This window comes from Hyperoodon ampullatus, assembly GCF_949752795.1.
Source record: "Hyperoodon ampullatus genome assembly, chromosome: 5".
Lineage (NCBI taxonomy): Eukaryota > Metazoa > Chordata > Mammalia > Artiodactyla > Ziphiidae > Hyperoodon > Hyperoodon ampullatus.
Window position 1 is genome coordinate 48,138,495 of NC_136918.1, and position 16,465 is coordinate 48,154,959.

A 16,465-nucleotide genomic window follows, 5' to 3' on the forward strand; every position below is an offset into this window, starting at 1 on the left:
CTGTTAACAGGTGGTATTTGACAATAGGGTTTTGTGGTCAGATAGTTTGTGGCATCTATGGATGAAATGAAATGACATAAATTTCTTCACTATAGGACTTCTCAGTGATTTTACCATGCTACTATCTGTTGTGACTATCCAAGGAGTGACATAATTTTAGTCTTTCCCTGACTTATTTGACCATGGAACTCTTTTTTCATGGAAATGTTTTTCAGAGAGCACCTCCTGAGACTGGAGTAATAAAATCTTGCAAAAGAGTTCAGTAGAAATCATGATAGATGATAAAGTAGGTAGAATTTTTTTCTGACTCCTTTAAAGACCAAAGCCTGTAGCAAGGAAGAACAAATAGCAAAGGCTTGAATTGTCTTTTTGCAACTGATCATCAGAAAGACAGCATTTAAACATGCTTTCTACTCTAATCTTAACAAAATATTGACTATGCTTATTATCCTGGTGTGAAATACAGAATTCACTCAAGTCAAATTTTGTATCAGAATCTATTGTTAAATAGTCAATTCATTTGTTGGAGTCTAATAAAAGGATTCATTTACCAATTTTTTCAACTACGAAATAAAATTTAAACTATGAAATTTTAGTTAGCTAAAATCAGTACCAGAGTTTGTTGCTGGAAATGATTTCTGCAGACCCGCAGTTGTGGTCACTGCAGTACTTTATTTTTACACTTTCACCTTGGCCTGAAAATACTGAACCTGATCCATTTCTGCTTGCCTTCCATCGTGATGTGACCAAGAAGCAACTGTGAGCACAACACACTATTAAGAAGAGGCTGCAGTGGTCTGGGCACGGTCTCGAGATTAATCCATGAATATCATTCTGGGCATAGTTATGTGTCCAGACCTACAGCAGTTATGAGAATGGTCTGTTAAGGAGTCAAAAGCAACACAAACAGAGCATTTAGAGACTAATTTGGTGCTAAATAGAGTGGGACTCACAGTGTATTATAACTGAAAGATCCTACTGTTTTTAACTGAGAGAGCTGGTGCCCACCTTTCCTCCATTAGCATCCATCAGAACCTGGTTGCGAATGACAACTAAGTAACAGGTATACTGAAAAAGACTATAAACTGAAAGAACTCAATAAACCCTTGTGAAGATGGCATTATACCCCAAGGAGCCAAGAGGCAGACATTTTACATCACAGTGACTTTTCTATGACAGATACCAGATCTTACGCCGAGGGCAGCCCTTCTACTAAGAGATGAGATCTTAAGAGTTGTGGTTCACTGTTTGGCCTTTATTCAGTTAATTTTCATGTCTATTATCTGGGATAATATTAACTGAGCTAACTTGCTGTTTAACCTTACATCTGTAGCTTATAACTCATAATATATTAATAATGTAATCTGATTAAGTTTTTTCATCAGTTTAAGCAGTTTTATAGATCTCAGGCAATGAAACTTAATGTATGGCATGAAGTGCTCTCTTAAGAAGAATAAGCAGTTGATATTTGCTCCATTTTAGAAAGAGAAACCAAGATGCCAAGGGACAGAGGTTTTGAAAGCTCTTCTAGGATGGATTCCTGGCTTTGTGAGCTTTGGTCCAATACATTACGTTGAACCACAATATACTTGCTATGTCACCGTTTTGCAAGACCTAGTGTGTCAGTGGTACCACCTCCTCTGAGATGCCTTTCTGAGATCCAACTGCCTGGGGTGAAGTCAACATTCTTAGTGTGGCTTAAAAGGCCTTCTGCGTAGCACTTTACACACACTGTTACGTTGACGTGGAAAAATCTCCAACTCTGATTCCCTACCCATCCCTATGGCTCCCTCTCTTTCCTCTAGGCCTTCCCTGACACCACTTGCATGCCTTAATTTTACCTTCCATTCCTCACCTATCTGATGCAAGTGCACGTGCATGCACACACACACCACACACTCGCAGGTAAGTATACCGCAGGCTGGCGGTATATTGTTTAATGTTTATCTTCCTCACCGATCCCTAAGCTCCTTAAAGCACACATCACACCTCTTTTATTCATTGTTGCATCCCTCCCATCTAACACAGTGCTAGGAAAATAGTTGCTCAGTTAAGGAATAAACAAATCAATAGAGAGTGTCGCTATGATGTTTACAGTGTTCATAACTTAGTGACTTTCCTGATGCCTCTGTTATGGGGGCTTGTCTTTAGCTAAAAATTAATAGTACTAAAGTTTCAAACATTAAAAAAAAAGTTTGTAAGCATCAGTTAGGATTCCTGCAGAGTAGCCAAAGGCTTCATACCTGAGAAGAGTGTAGGTTCTAGAAAAATTGTTATAAAAGCCTCAAGTCCTATCAGTAGCAAACAGTCTTTACTTTTTGCAAGTCCCTTAGGAAGAGTTAGTATACATTTTAGGTCTGATGGATGTAGAAATAGAAAGCATGTCCTGGGCATCTGAAGATTTAACACTTGCCATTTTAGTTAGTCAGCCTAGGGCATGTAGTCATTTGCAATTTTTTTGAGGCACCAAATTTAGTCACATGATCTGTCCATCTGGGTTGTGAAAGTGAATCATTTTTGTGTTTTTCTACTCACTATTTAATATAGTAACTCTTAAGAATTGAAAATAAACTTTATTTATGTAACAATACCCAATGAATGAGAAACAGACATAGTGACAGTTGAAAAGGCAATACATTCGTGGTGTGAAGACATGCACAGAAAATAATTTATGGAACATCCAGGATCATTCCATTTTCTCTAGTTAGGGATTATTAAGGACTTGGGGTATATCCTTCATAAATGTTGAGGGTCTTTCATACACATTTGATATTTTAGCACAGTGTAACTGTCAACCCAGGAGAGAAGAGAATTTTTGCCACTGATTATATTATAATACATTGGAAAATCTTTCTGTGCTTGAAAAATATATTTAACTGTATATTGCCTGGAAATAGCACTGACAACAAACTATTATTTTGTGAGGGGCCAGAAAGTGTTTTGAATGCTCTGGCAAAATATTGGCTAATTTGATCATCTTAGCTAGTCTAGGCTGGGAGTGGACTAGAATGACTTTTTTGCTGTATTATTATCCAGTTCTTCTGGGGTGTGGGACTTTTCTTTTCTTTCACTCTCCCCCCAGCCCCCGTCTCTCCCCTTGAAGAGCTAGCCTCCCTGGATGTTGCTCTGTCATGGGAAGGGACATAGTCTTGCCTTTGGTGATTCAAAAGCTGGGCTAGGTTCATGGACGTGTGACCTGTGCAGTCACAAAGGGCCTCCCACTCAGAAGGCTCAATGCTTGGTTCACTACTTTCCTGTTGCTATTTTTAAATTCTTAATAATTTTATCTTTGAACTTGTGTTTTCTATTATGTCCAATGGGGCAATGGAGCATGAGTTTGAACAAAGGAAATACACACAATCTGAGTGTCACCATTCTTTTCTTCATTCTCATATAGTATTCACAATGCCCAGTAAGCACGGAGTTTTGGTGGACTCACAGTGTGTGAAACTTCAGTTAGACTCAAACTCAGTACGGAACCTGCTTCTAATGCTGAAACAAAGCAGTGATGTTCTAAGAACACGAAAGCCCAAGGAATCTATGAGATTCTTTCTTAACATCTGTTACTTCCTTGTATTAGCCACCCACTTATGCTGAAAATGATGACATAGAAGGAAAGGGAAAGACAGGGCAACCCATAGTTCATTCTTCCCTTATTCATCAGTAAGCCAAAGGAAGGAAGTATTGGTAGAATGTGCACATATCAAGAAGTTAAATAAAAGCATTTAGTTAGTTTTGTGCAATGCTTCCAGTGTTCTGATAACAAAATACGTAATACATGTATGAACTAAGAAAAATGAATTGTGTAATTTCAATGCGTCTGCATTTGAACCTGCATTTGAGTTAAATGCCCTTTTATAAAATTCACACTGTATAATAAAAAGATGAATGGTAAAATTCATGCTAATAATTTAAATTTTTGATATTGTTCTCTACTTAGAAAGACATTAAACAGTAAATAAAAAACACCATGACAAGTCGAGAGAAAGAAACCACAGAGAAAAAGGAAAAAACTTTAAAAAATACCTATAATGACACATTTTTCTTGCATTTTAAGCAGGAGACCCCACATTTTCATTTTGTAATGGGTCCTGCAAACATGAAGCTGGCTCTTGTCACTGGGTCTCTGTGCTGACAGCCACTGGGACTGCTGGAGCCTCTGACCTCCCCCACCTTCCCAGACCCTCTTCCCTACAGAGAAATCATCATAAAGAGGCTGAACCCATGTGGATGGGAGAGGGAGAGTTTGGTTCAATCACAGAGTCCAGGTGTATCCAGTGCAGTGGTTTAAAAATTTCCAAACACTCTACTATTTAGTAAGTAGTGCTACTAGTTATTACCCTGATGCTTTGCATGAAATTGCCGACACCTTGGAAACTGCTTAATGATACATAAAATTCTATTTTTTCTGTGTGGAATGCCACTGGGCAAGTGGGTATTACTTATAGATGTATAAATATTGTGCATATTAGCATGAAGAGTCACTTACAAGTCAGTAAGCTTTCTGAACTGTAGAAGAACAAAAGAGAAAAAAAAATCACAGAGAAATGAATAATTTCATAGGATTTTGTTCAATGATTTCTTAACCTTGGTAAGGAGAACCATTTCTATAAAAGAGTGACTTTAATTTTATTTCAAAGGTAAAACAAAGGCAACATTAAATTAGTTTTCCATTTTACCATTTAGCCTTGAAAGAACAAAAAGTATTTGCTTTCATTTTACAATCCTGAAAGGAACAACAGAAGATTTTTGAAATATGGCAAAGCTAGTTCTCATTGTTGCCTCTCTTTAATCCTTTTTCCCCACTTTGTTCTTTGGATCTGCTCCATTCTGATTCTCCTTTATTTATTTATTTGTTTATTTATTTTTTCATGCAACAATCCTAGGAACATATTTGCAAAGCCATTTATAAGGACAAGTACACCAGCACAATTATTACTTGCTAGCATTAGAGATCAAGGCATGGCCTTTCACACCATGGGGCTTACCCTGTGGGACAAGTCTTAGGTTTCAGGTTCCAATTCCAGAAGCTAGAATCTTTTTGCTTTTGTTTGGTGTTATTCTCATTACCTTTGTATGTCATCATATCAGTGTGTCCTATGGAAATGCATACATGGGGATTGGGGGGGGTGGTCTCAGAAAATTGGGTTGAATCTATTCTTGTAGCTTGTGATGGTAACGAATTAGTCTTATGGGGCCTACACTTCTCATTCACAAAGTGAAGAAAAATCCTAGCTTATGGAGTTGCTATAAAGGTTAGATGTGATGTCTAATGCAGAGTTGGGTTTCTGGCACATGTAAGCCCTCCATGACTTTTTTTCTTTTCCTTTTTCCTTCCATATAAAACTTTGCACATGCTTAAAAATCAACCTCTTTATTTTTGTTTTAAAAAGTAAAGTTATTACTATATATAAAAATTTCAAAAATGTGGACCGGTATGTCCATAATGAAAAGTATAAGTCCACCTTCCCACTCTGTTAGGCCTGTTCCCTAGGTAACCATAGAACAACTTTCTGAAAATTCTCCTGATATGTATAAGGATCTATTATTTATCTAGCTAGCTCCTCATTTTGTGTAATCAAAAATGAGGTCATGCTATACATGCTGATATGCAATTTATTCTTAACATCTTTACATAGTAGCCTACAGTTCACAGTTCTATTCTTTTTAACTGCTCCACACTATCCCATTTTGTGGATGTTCCACAATTTATTTTTAATTGTCTCTTGGTTTGTTTCCAGTTTTTTGTGATCCCAAACAGTGAGTATCATTATACACATATCCTTAAATCCATCTGGGTTAGTACTCATGTGGGGTGCATTTCCAGAAGTATAGTTGCTGAGTTGAAAGGCATATTAATTGTTACTTTGAATCTTTTCTGTGTCTTCCTCCAACTCCAGTTCCACCATTGATCTCCCTATTCCACCCCTGTCAAAAGAGCTAATCTAAATCATCTACAATGATAAGTTTATGTAATAATAATAATGCCTTTCTACCATTTCTTAGAGTTTTGTGAAAAACAAATACTCTTGGTGAGAAGCCTATGTTAAATAAAATTTGGTGTAAATTAAATTGTAATAAGTCAGGATATGTGGTAATAAACTTTACTACTTATAATCAAATAAAAGGTCTTGACCCTTTACAAATTTGGGGCTAAACCACCAGTGGAGGTTTTGGGGGAAGACTAGAGTGTTGTTCTGAAATCATTCCACATGTGTAGACATCTACTCTGTGAGTGCTAATCCTATAAACTACAAACCTTCTCTAGAGTCCTTTTCACTGAAACCATTCTGGATCTTAAATATAAGGGCCAAACATAAAGTAGAATGAATGAGGCCCTCCCGCAGTGGGGCCTTCTATTACGTTATGCATCCCGTTCACAAAGGGAGACACTCATGTTTTTCTCCAACTTGGTGAATTGTGAACTTCCCTAGGTGGTTTTAGAAGCTCAAATTACAAACAGCTTCCTAATTGCCTTTGAAAACCACCCTTCCTATGAGCGTTTTTGAGTTATTGCTGATTGAGTCTTATCCTTGGGTTTTACTGTGTCCTTGCTGACAACTCCTGGATCCAAGGAAAATACAGAGAAATGCTCTGAAAGCAAACCTGTTCCTACCCATAAGAAAATGCCATTGTTCCGTTGCTGCCGTAGACTCGGGAAAACAATGCGTGCCTTTCATCCCTCTATTTCTCTAATAGTCCTCATTTTATCTGCCTTGTCCACAAATGGGTTCCACCATGCAGGAAGTGACATGGCACAGTGAGTTTAAGAATACTCTTTATTTTTGTTGAGTTGGGTAACATTGTGTCTAGCTCTATAACAAGAGAAAGTTTATGGTAACTCATGTCACAGTGAAGATGGCTCACTAATCCTCTGATTAGCTCATCTGGACAAATTTTGGCAGTTGAAACAATGTCATAAATTTAAATCGCATGCCTTCAAGTCAGATTTTTCTGTAAGGAACTTCTTTTGAGTAATTATAAAATAAGTAGGTAGTCCCCTTCATAAATAAAAAAATTTCCAAGGTCACATAGCTAGGTCAAACTCAAATCTGTCAGAGTCCAAAATCTAAGTTTTTCTATCACACTAGGTCATCTCTCAAATAAAAAGGGTGCGTAGCTTCTATGTAAAGCTTTAATTTTGTAATACTTGAGCTCTGCCCCTAAAGCAAACATTTTCTTCACAAATCAGTGATCTTGGGGAAAGAGTCTCTTTTTTTTACTTCTCGATAATATCTATAATTTATATTAAATTGCAATCTGTTTATTGATTATCACATCAGATGAAAATGGCTAGGAAGATTTTTCCCAAACTTAAAGAATGTGTTTGGGCTTATCTGACTTGAATCACAGGCTATAGTATATACGAAATTTATTCATCTGGTTTAATTGGAACTGGGGCACCCAGGAAAAACCTATGTGGCTGCCAGCTGGCAGAGACAAGGGACAGAGGAAACACAGAGGACAAAGAAAACAGCAGGGGTCCTATAGGAGCTCCAATCCAGAAGTCACAAAGGAGCACTCCCCCATGCAAGTGTGACTTGTCTGTTGAACAGCTTCTCACATGGAAGCTCTGTGTGTTGTGGTCTGGGGTGAGTTGCAGCTGGGATTTTTTACTTAAGGATGGTTAGTGATTCTATAATATCTTGGATTAATAAAATGAACCTCAGTTTGGGTTCTCTCTAGTTGCAAAACTTGGCTTCCAGATCTCAGCATTTACTGGTCATTCTGATTCTTCGAATTATTAAGGGGTATTAGACAGAAATGTACAGCAGGCATCATGCCTGGCCACGCATCAGGGGTTTTCAGGATCAACAGCTAGGGTGAGTCTATGTCCCAAGCCAAGGAAGTCCCCATTTAAATCTGTTGTTTGTGCTGAGTTATTGATGGTGCCCTATTTCCCTTTCAGAATTTTCTGGGTTTGCTAATGAATTATAGGATTGCCCTAACTATAGCTAATATGACTTTGCAGAACTTGGATTGAGTTGTGAGAGGTTGTCGGGCCCTGGAGACCAGGCCTCCAACTAGTGGGAGCTTTAACGGCCAACCTCGGACCTTGGCTCAGACCGCAACCTCTCAGCGAGGAGCTGCCCACCAGGAGTGGAGCCGGAAGCCCCTCCTCACAGCACAACAGGCCTGTCAGAGAGCAGGCCACTCTTGCCAGAACTGGCAGGAATTTTCCCCTCCTGAAGGCTCACACTTGCTTGGCCATGGCTGGTTCCTGCTAAGTCTGAGGTTTTAGCCAACAGCGTGGATGGGCTAATCCTCTGGATGACATAGTATCCTCTTCATCCCATTACGCCTCTCAGACCTGCTGTTGCTGCTTAGTGTTCTACCTGAAAACCCTCTTGCCATCTAAACCTTTCACATCACCCCCTCCTCTGTGCTTCTTCTTCTCCATCCGACCTCCCGAGCTCCTGCCCTCAGGCTTACCTGTCCCTCAGTAAGATGGTCAGCCCACTGAGGGCTGACACCACTTATCAAAATTCTTTGGATCCCCAGCACCTCAAATCTGAAAGATGCTCAGGAACTGTTTATTGATATGACAATTTTTATTAACAAACTCTATCCACCACTTTCTGGCGCCAATGCCATTCTCCCCTTCTACCTGGTGTAAAATGCCTACAGAACAGCAGTCTTCATTTTGCCAAAAAAGCTTACATATTTTGTACATCTCTCCACCTCATTGTATCTTAGTATAAAAATGAACTAACGTCACAAATTCTTAAAAAATTTTAAAACACTCTGAAAGCTTCTGAAGAAAGAAGCTAATATGAAAACATAAATAATTAGAAAATTGTATTTCTCTTGCTTAGACTGAAGACAGGGGCAGAAATTTTAGGAAGGCCACTGACACAATGTATATATGTTACTTGGAAAGGGAAAGAGGACTGAGAACATAGTCTTCTCCATTTAACACTGCCAGGCTTTGTTTGCCACCTTGGCTAATTGCCACTGTGGAGTGCCCTCGGAGTCTTGAGGGGATGGGACCCAGGATGAATACTTGCTTGTGAGTTTTTTGAGGCCAGGGTCTGACCGTTTATCATTTGTCTCTGCAATCACTGAAATGTGGCAAGTGTTCAATAATCTTTCCTTAAATACGATGGTGGCAAGAAAGACCCACAGCTTCAGGCACAGTCTGAGGATTTTACACAAGGGTGGAATAGGATTCTGAATGCTGGGGGAGCCATTACAAAGGGTTTCTGAAGGTGCAGGCAATACTTTAGCTTGGGATTGGCTCCATGGCTTTCACATCCTGGAAGACCAGGGCCTGGTCGGAGACTAGTTCTTATTCAGAGCAATCCAAGATTCTTATTCAACTGTGGCACACAAATCCCGTGGGACCTGCCATTCACTGGCCTTATTCTCTACCCTACCCCAGTTTAAGAGATTTTGTTGAAGAAATGCCAGGCTGCTCCCTACAGCACTGGACCGACTGTTTTTGTTGTTCCCTTTGTCCTGTCACCTTCCCCACCTACAAAATACTTACTTCTCTGAGCCTCGGCCCAGGCACTGTGTATGGCAGAAGCCCCCTAGGAACACCCCGACCTCTTCTGTGCTCCTGTATCGACGTGGGCATAACTTATGCCATTGTATTGGAATTGCATATTTGGTTGTTGTTTTTTTTTTGTCTCTCCCATATAGTAAGCTCTGTAAGTCAAAAACCTTCTCATCTTCACCCTGGTGCCCCCGAAACTCAGCAGAGTTCTTGGCATAATTTAGGAGCTCAATTAAAGTTTGTTGAACTGAACTGAGCCTTGTCTACATACAGGTGAACATCACCATGTATTAAAACTGCATGGATGAAGTATTAAATATTACTGTAAATTCAGTGCTATCTTATCTTCTTTAACAAGCTAGAGGCTAAAGTTGGACAGATCCTTGCTAGTATATTTATTTGTAATAAGATTGAGGATTTTCAGGGAAAGAGAAAGGAAAGTCGACCTATGAGTTTGTTTCCCCCATCCCAGATCATCTTCTATAATGATGATACCTCAGAGCCGAGATCAGAGATAATTGTGCCTGTCTTAGAAACCCCCAGGTTATTTTTAAGTAAAACAAAATGGGATGATTAGAAAAGATTATGTTTAGAAATATAATTATTTCCTAACTTCTGAGCACATGCCTTGAGAGTGCTTCTATGAATACATGCACTGACAAATATTCCATTAAAGGATAGACTTGCTTACAGCAAAAACATTTCAGTGCAACAGGGTTATCCACTCGACATTTTCTTACAGTACATTGTAATTATAGAGTGTAATTTTTAAAATTCTGATTAGGGGAAAAAAGTGTGAATTCTAATTATTTCTGAAAGCTTATATATTAAAAATGTCCAATTTAAGATAAAGTGGACCAAAGTTAGGATGTCTAAATTGAAGAATCTTAGTGGTATCTTCTTGAGAAAGAGATTGATAAGATATAATTAAAAAAAAAGTTTGAAAATAAATATTGCCTTTTACCGCCTCACTGAAGTATAGCCAAATATACTTTATATCTGCACAGTTGACCAGCCTTTGGCTAATTACTCTTATGTGAGACACCTCAGGCCATATTCCAGAGATTTAATATAGACAGCTCACCTTTCATGAGAATAACTAGACAGGGCAGATACCAATTATGCAGAGATTTTGCAATGAGGATTGGTTGTCACTTACCCATCATTCCAAAGGGATATCTTTCCAGCAATTAGGTCACCACCCAAACTCTGTTACTGTTAGAAGGTCAAGATCTCAAAGTAAAAACTTTCAGTACTGTGGAGGAGCTCCAGACAACTGTCCACTATACCTCTGAATTCAGACATACCTCTGAATATGTCAGCTGTGTTCAAGGATTCTGGAATAAAGAACATGGACTGGAAAAGTTCCCGCACAGTTTTGCTCTTAAGTTGTCTTATGTGGGCTGACAGAATTGAAAGGATATAAAAAGATCTCAGTTCATTCAATAAGTATTTTTCTGAGGGTCCATGAACACTGTGCAAGACACAAAAAGACATTGCATGGTTCCTGCCCTAAAGTAACTAGGGACTAATTTAGAACATGTGATTTAAGTGCAAACAACATTTCAAGAACAGCAAATGAAATCCATTTTCAGGAAGTGTCGAGGGAGATCAGGGAAGTATCAAGCAACAGGGTTTTGGAGTAGTGAAAAGCGTCTATCTCCCTGCCCACCTGGGGCTGGTTTCCAGGTCGCAAATGTTGCAAATGTAGATTGCAGGATTCACTTGTACTCTGTGGTCTTGATGAAGCCCTGATTTCCGAGAAAAATATCTGTCCTCTGCTGATAAGTTTGATTGAATGTTGCCAAGTGGAACTTGTGGTTCCATTTTGATCCAGGGACTCCTTGCCTTGAAATGGTAAGACCTAGGTTTTCAAAAAAAGTGTTTGTAGACCTTACACTGTTCTGCCAAAAACAGACAAATGGAAGGGCCACCAAGTATGTAGTATGGGAGAATTAAGTTGAGAAAATGCATTTGAAGATGAGATTTTTAAATCGTCAAGTTTGAGAGAGAACTGTGAAGCAGCTCTGATTTCAGATGTTTCCAGTAACGTGCCACATAGGAAAACAAGCCTGAGATTCACAGGGATCGACCTCTGGCGAAATTCCTGGATCAACTTAATTTCTCATGAGGCAAAGAAAATTCAGAAGTTCTCTTCACTTTGACACTTCTAATTAGATGTATTCTAAAACAAAGGCATAGATTCAAATGTACAAAGGTTTTCTAACACTTAAGTCTTTTTCTTACTTTCATTTGTATAATTTATTTGGCAAATATTTAAATGCCTATCTTTTAAAAATTAGGTATCTTTACCACATTTTTCAGTGTGCCAAGTTGCAGCTTACATGCATAAAGGAACTTCAGGGTGTGGTGGAAATCTGTCCCTTTTGCCTCCCAGCATCCATTCCTCCTTTGTAAAATTATATTACTGCACTCTGAGGAGTTGTCTTGCCCTCACTGCATGTGGTTCCGTGGGCCTACTAGTCAAAGGACATTGTCCCCTCCTCCCCAGGCCAAAGTGGTGAGAAACTGGTCCAGGCCTGGCCCATCTGAGTATTCGCTGAGCCAGTCACATTGAATGCTCTACTAGAATCCTTCACTGGGATTTTATAGATAAATTCTAGGGAAAGAAGTTCACTCTTTTCTCCTGGGGTCATTAGGGTGTGCTGTAATCTTGAGGCTGTCTTGCCTCCCTGGCTCCAGTTGTACAGGACGCTTATCAGCTGCAGGAAAGAATGAGGCCAATAATCAAGAGAAAGAGAAAAAAAAAAACAGAGACCAGAGATGAAGAAAAAAGAGAGTGAGTGTGAGCATGTACACATATGAGGGAAAATGAGCTGATGACACTTTTTTTTTTTTTTTTTTTTTTTTTGCGGTAGGCGGGCCTCTCACTGTTGTGGCCTCTCCCCTTGCGGAGCACAGGCTCCGGAGCACAGGCTCAGCGGCCACGGCTCACGGGCCCAGCCGCTCCGCGGCATGTGGGATCCTCCCAGACCGGGGCACGAACCCGCGTCCCCTGCATCGGCAGGTGGACTCTCAACCACTGCGCCACCAGGGAAGCCCGAGCTGATGACACTTTTTAAGTCCCTTTCAGACTCTGGGGCCTGCTCCATCCCTGAATTTCTCAACCATATGAACGAAATATTTGCCTAAGCTAGCTTGAGTTGGATCTCTTTTCATCAATAGCAGAAAGAATCCAGTGTTATACATAAGGTTAAAGCTTTATATTTTTAATCCCATCCCCACTAAAAAGGCAGTAGAAACTATCCATCCATTTGTCCATTCATTTATTCATTCATCCATCCATCCATCTATGCAATGAACATCTAGTGGGAACTTGCTGTGTTCCAGGCTCTCTGCACAGCACTTTGGATACAAAAATGACTAAGACATGATCTCAATCCTCAAGGAGTTTCCAACCTTAGAGAGAGAGATGGATATGTGAATGAATCATTCATGATAAAGTGAGAGATTTTAAAATACTGATATGAGTAGCCACACATAGCTCTGTGGAATCCATTACATCTGCCTGGGAAGTTAGAGAAAGTTGAGCAATAAAGTAATAAGCAGGGGTGAATAGACGAAGAATGGTTTGAAGAAGAAGCTAGAATGTGTGAATAAATGTATAATACCTTGAAAGTTCCTGGTATTTCTGGGGACTGGTGAGATGGTCACTGTGGCAGAAGGTGGGTATAGAAGAGGAAGTGGTGGGATATGCGGCTGGAGAGCTGGGTTATGGTGGAATTGTGAAGGGTTTGATATGTGAGACTAGGAACTTTGGATAATCCTAAAGTCAGCAATGAATAGCAACTGGCTTTTTCCCCTTTGCATGTTGTCTTGTCTTGTTTTGGGCAAAGGAGGACATTTTCAGCTTATTTTTCAAGAACCTAACTGTGTTGTCTGTGTGGAGGATGAACCAAAGCTGAGGAGAGTGGCTTGAGTGGATTAGTCCAAGCTAAAGGGTGTGAGGGTCAGGGGAAGTGCTGTCTTCAAGAGACATCTAGGAGATTGATGGGAGTGGTGCTTACCAAGGCAGTAGACAGAGCAGGGCTTGACCATAAAATCTGTAACTTGAATTTCCAGGTGGAAATTAAAGACATCAATCAACTTCAGGATTATAAGGAAAAGAGCGGGTATGGGGGAGAAGATAGCACATCCTCTTTTGGAAATATTAACTTGTGGGATGTGGAAGAGGTGATGCTTAATAGGCAGCTGTTAATGTGGGTATAGAACTTATAGAGTATCATTTTCAGGCAGTCTTGAAAATGTAGAGGGTAAAGCCCCAATAAGATGTATGACATCTTTCACAGGAGAGCTTTAAGACTGAGGAGAGTAGTGCATCGAGGATGAGACCTCCTTGGGAAACATCAATATTTAAAGAATAGGAAGAAGAGGAGGAGCCAGTGTTATAGAGAAAGGAAATGGGAAAAACCAATACATAAGAAGGGCTACTCTTATATTTTTTAATAAACGAGTGGATGAACAAATAAGAACAGGAGGACTATAGAAATTAGGAGGGGCTTCCCTGGTGGCGCAGTGGTTAAGAATCCGCCTGCTAATGCAGGGGACGCGGGTTCGAGCCCTGGTCCAGAAAGATCCCACATGCCACAGAGCAACTAAGCCCGCGAGCCACAACTACTGAGCCCACGTGCTACAACTACTGAAGCCCACACACCTAGGCCCGTGCTCCGCAACAAGAGTAAGCCACCATAATGAGAAGCCTACACACCGCAACGAAGAGTAGCCCCCGCTTGCCACAACTAGAGAAAACCTGTGTGCAGCAACAAAGACCCAACGCAGCCAAAAATAAATAAAATTAATTAATTAATTAATTTAAAAGAAAAAGAAATTAGGAGAGGAAAGAATTTTGAAAGCAGGGATGCAATGCAATGGTACATAAATGGAAGATAAAATTACAAATGATTAAGACTGATCTGTTCCCATTGCAGTGTTTCCTGAATATGTTTTTTTTTTTTTTAAGCTGTTAAGTCTAATGGCTCTACAGCCTGTAGCATTAAACCTTCATATTTGCCCAAGTGGAGAAAAACAAATACCGTACGCTAACACATATATATGGAATCTAAAAAAAAACAAAAAGTGGTGATGAAGAACCTAGGGGCAAGATGGGAATAAAGATGCAGACCTACTAGAGAATGGAGTTGAGGATACGGGGAGGGGGAAGGGTAAGCTGTGACAAAGTGAGAGAATGGCATGGACATATGTACACTACCAAATGTAAAATAGATAGCTAGTGGGAAGCAGTCGCATAGCACAGGGAGATCAGCTGGGTGCTTTGTGACCACCTAGAGGGGTGGGATAGGGAGGGTGGGAGGGAGGGAGATGCAAGAGGGAAGAGATATGGGGACATATGTATATGTATAACTGATTCACTTTGTTATAAAGCAGAAACGAACACACAATTGTAAAGCAATTATACTCCAATAAAGATGTTAGAAAAAAAATTGCCCAAGTGAAAAAAGTCAGAATATACCCAGGATATTCAAAGAAAGAGCCCATCGCTAAGAGTTATGATGCTTTTGCATTGAGGAACAGCCTCACTGTGTCACTGGGTACTCCTGGCACTAGCCGTTTTCTCATCGACATTCATGCCAGAAGCTTCCACTGAGTCAATGTATGGAGGAGAGCACTAAGGCAAGCCTTAATGTTCGTGCCCAGAAGGGGTTGCCATGGCACACTCAAACCACCTTTTGAAGAAGGGGGTGTTTCCTTACTGGATGTCAGTCTTCTTGATTCTGAGAATCTTCTTCTGTGTTCATTGGAGCAATAGCTGACATTTTCTTCATGCTCGTGGCTATAAATTGGAGACAACTGGGGAAAAAAGGTTCATAGAAAAAGAAGAAAAAATCTTTTTGCAGCATCTTTTAGAAACTGTGCCAATTGCATCTTGATAATTATTCATTTAGTTTCAGAGGTTTCAGTAGTTCAAACAGAGGGAGCATCATTCGTAAAATTTAAATAGTAGCAGGTAAAGTCAGATCTGTGACAGGGGGCAGGAGACTGCCAGGGTGCAATTAGAGATTTCTGGATCACAGGGCAGAGAAGGTGCAATTAATTAAAATGGCTGCAGCTTCAGGCCGTGGCCTTACTCAGAAGGCTTTAAAATGTTCTTGAAATTTCAGTTAGCACATTTAAATGATTAGCTCAGGTGGTGCTCCAGTTTGCTCAAGTAAAAGTTGTCAGTAGGTCACAAACTGTGGATGCTGGGCACAAAAACTTAGAAAGACATTCACTGTATGACTCACATAGGCAGAACAGAAAATGACCTGATAGGTCTTTTCCAAATAATAATTAACACACATAGAACCTACCAGGTGCCCTCCACAGTTGTAAGTGCTTTAGTTATTCATTTAATTCTTACAACAACTCTATGAGTTAGGTTTCATTATTATCCTCATTTTGCAAGAGAGGACATTAAAGTACAGGGAGTTAGGAACTTATCCAAGGCCATACAGCTGGTAAATGGCATGACCAGGGACTCAAACCCAGGTTCTCTAGCTCCAGAGTCTGAATCCCCAGAAGCTTGGGAATGGTATGCATTATTTTCTGATTAAAAAGTATCATGTAGGACAAAGTGCTTTGTAAAAACTAAAAACTCCATCACAATAGAAGGAAAAAATGTGGAGAAGAAGACAAGGGGAGTTGGAGAAAAAATATTAAGAAAGAAGAAGTAAAAGAGGAAGAGGTAGGAGAGAAAGAAAAGGAGGGAGAGAAAATGGATGGAAATAAAAAAGATAAGAGGGAGAAGCCTTCTGTGTACTGGCAACATCAAGGTTAACTGGCTCCACACTTATTGTCCAGTTGGATGCCCTATGGCGAATGTCCAACACATGCCTTCACTCCAGCCAGGATGACATGATGAGTCATTACTTGTTCCTTCTAATTCCTGCTGTCCTGAATGTGTTCTCCTCCCCTCTCTCAGATTCTTTCCACACATGCTGACCTTCT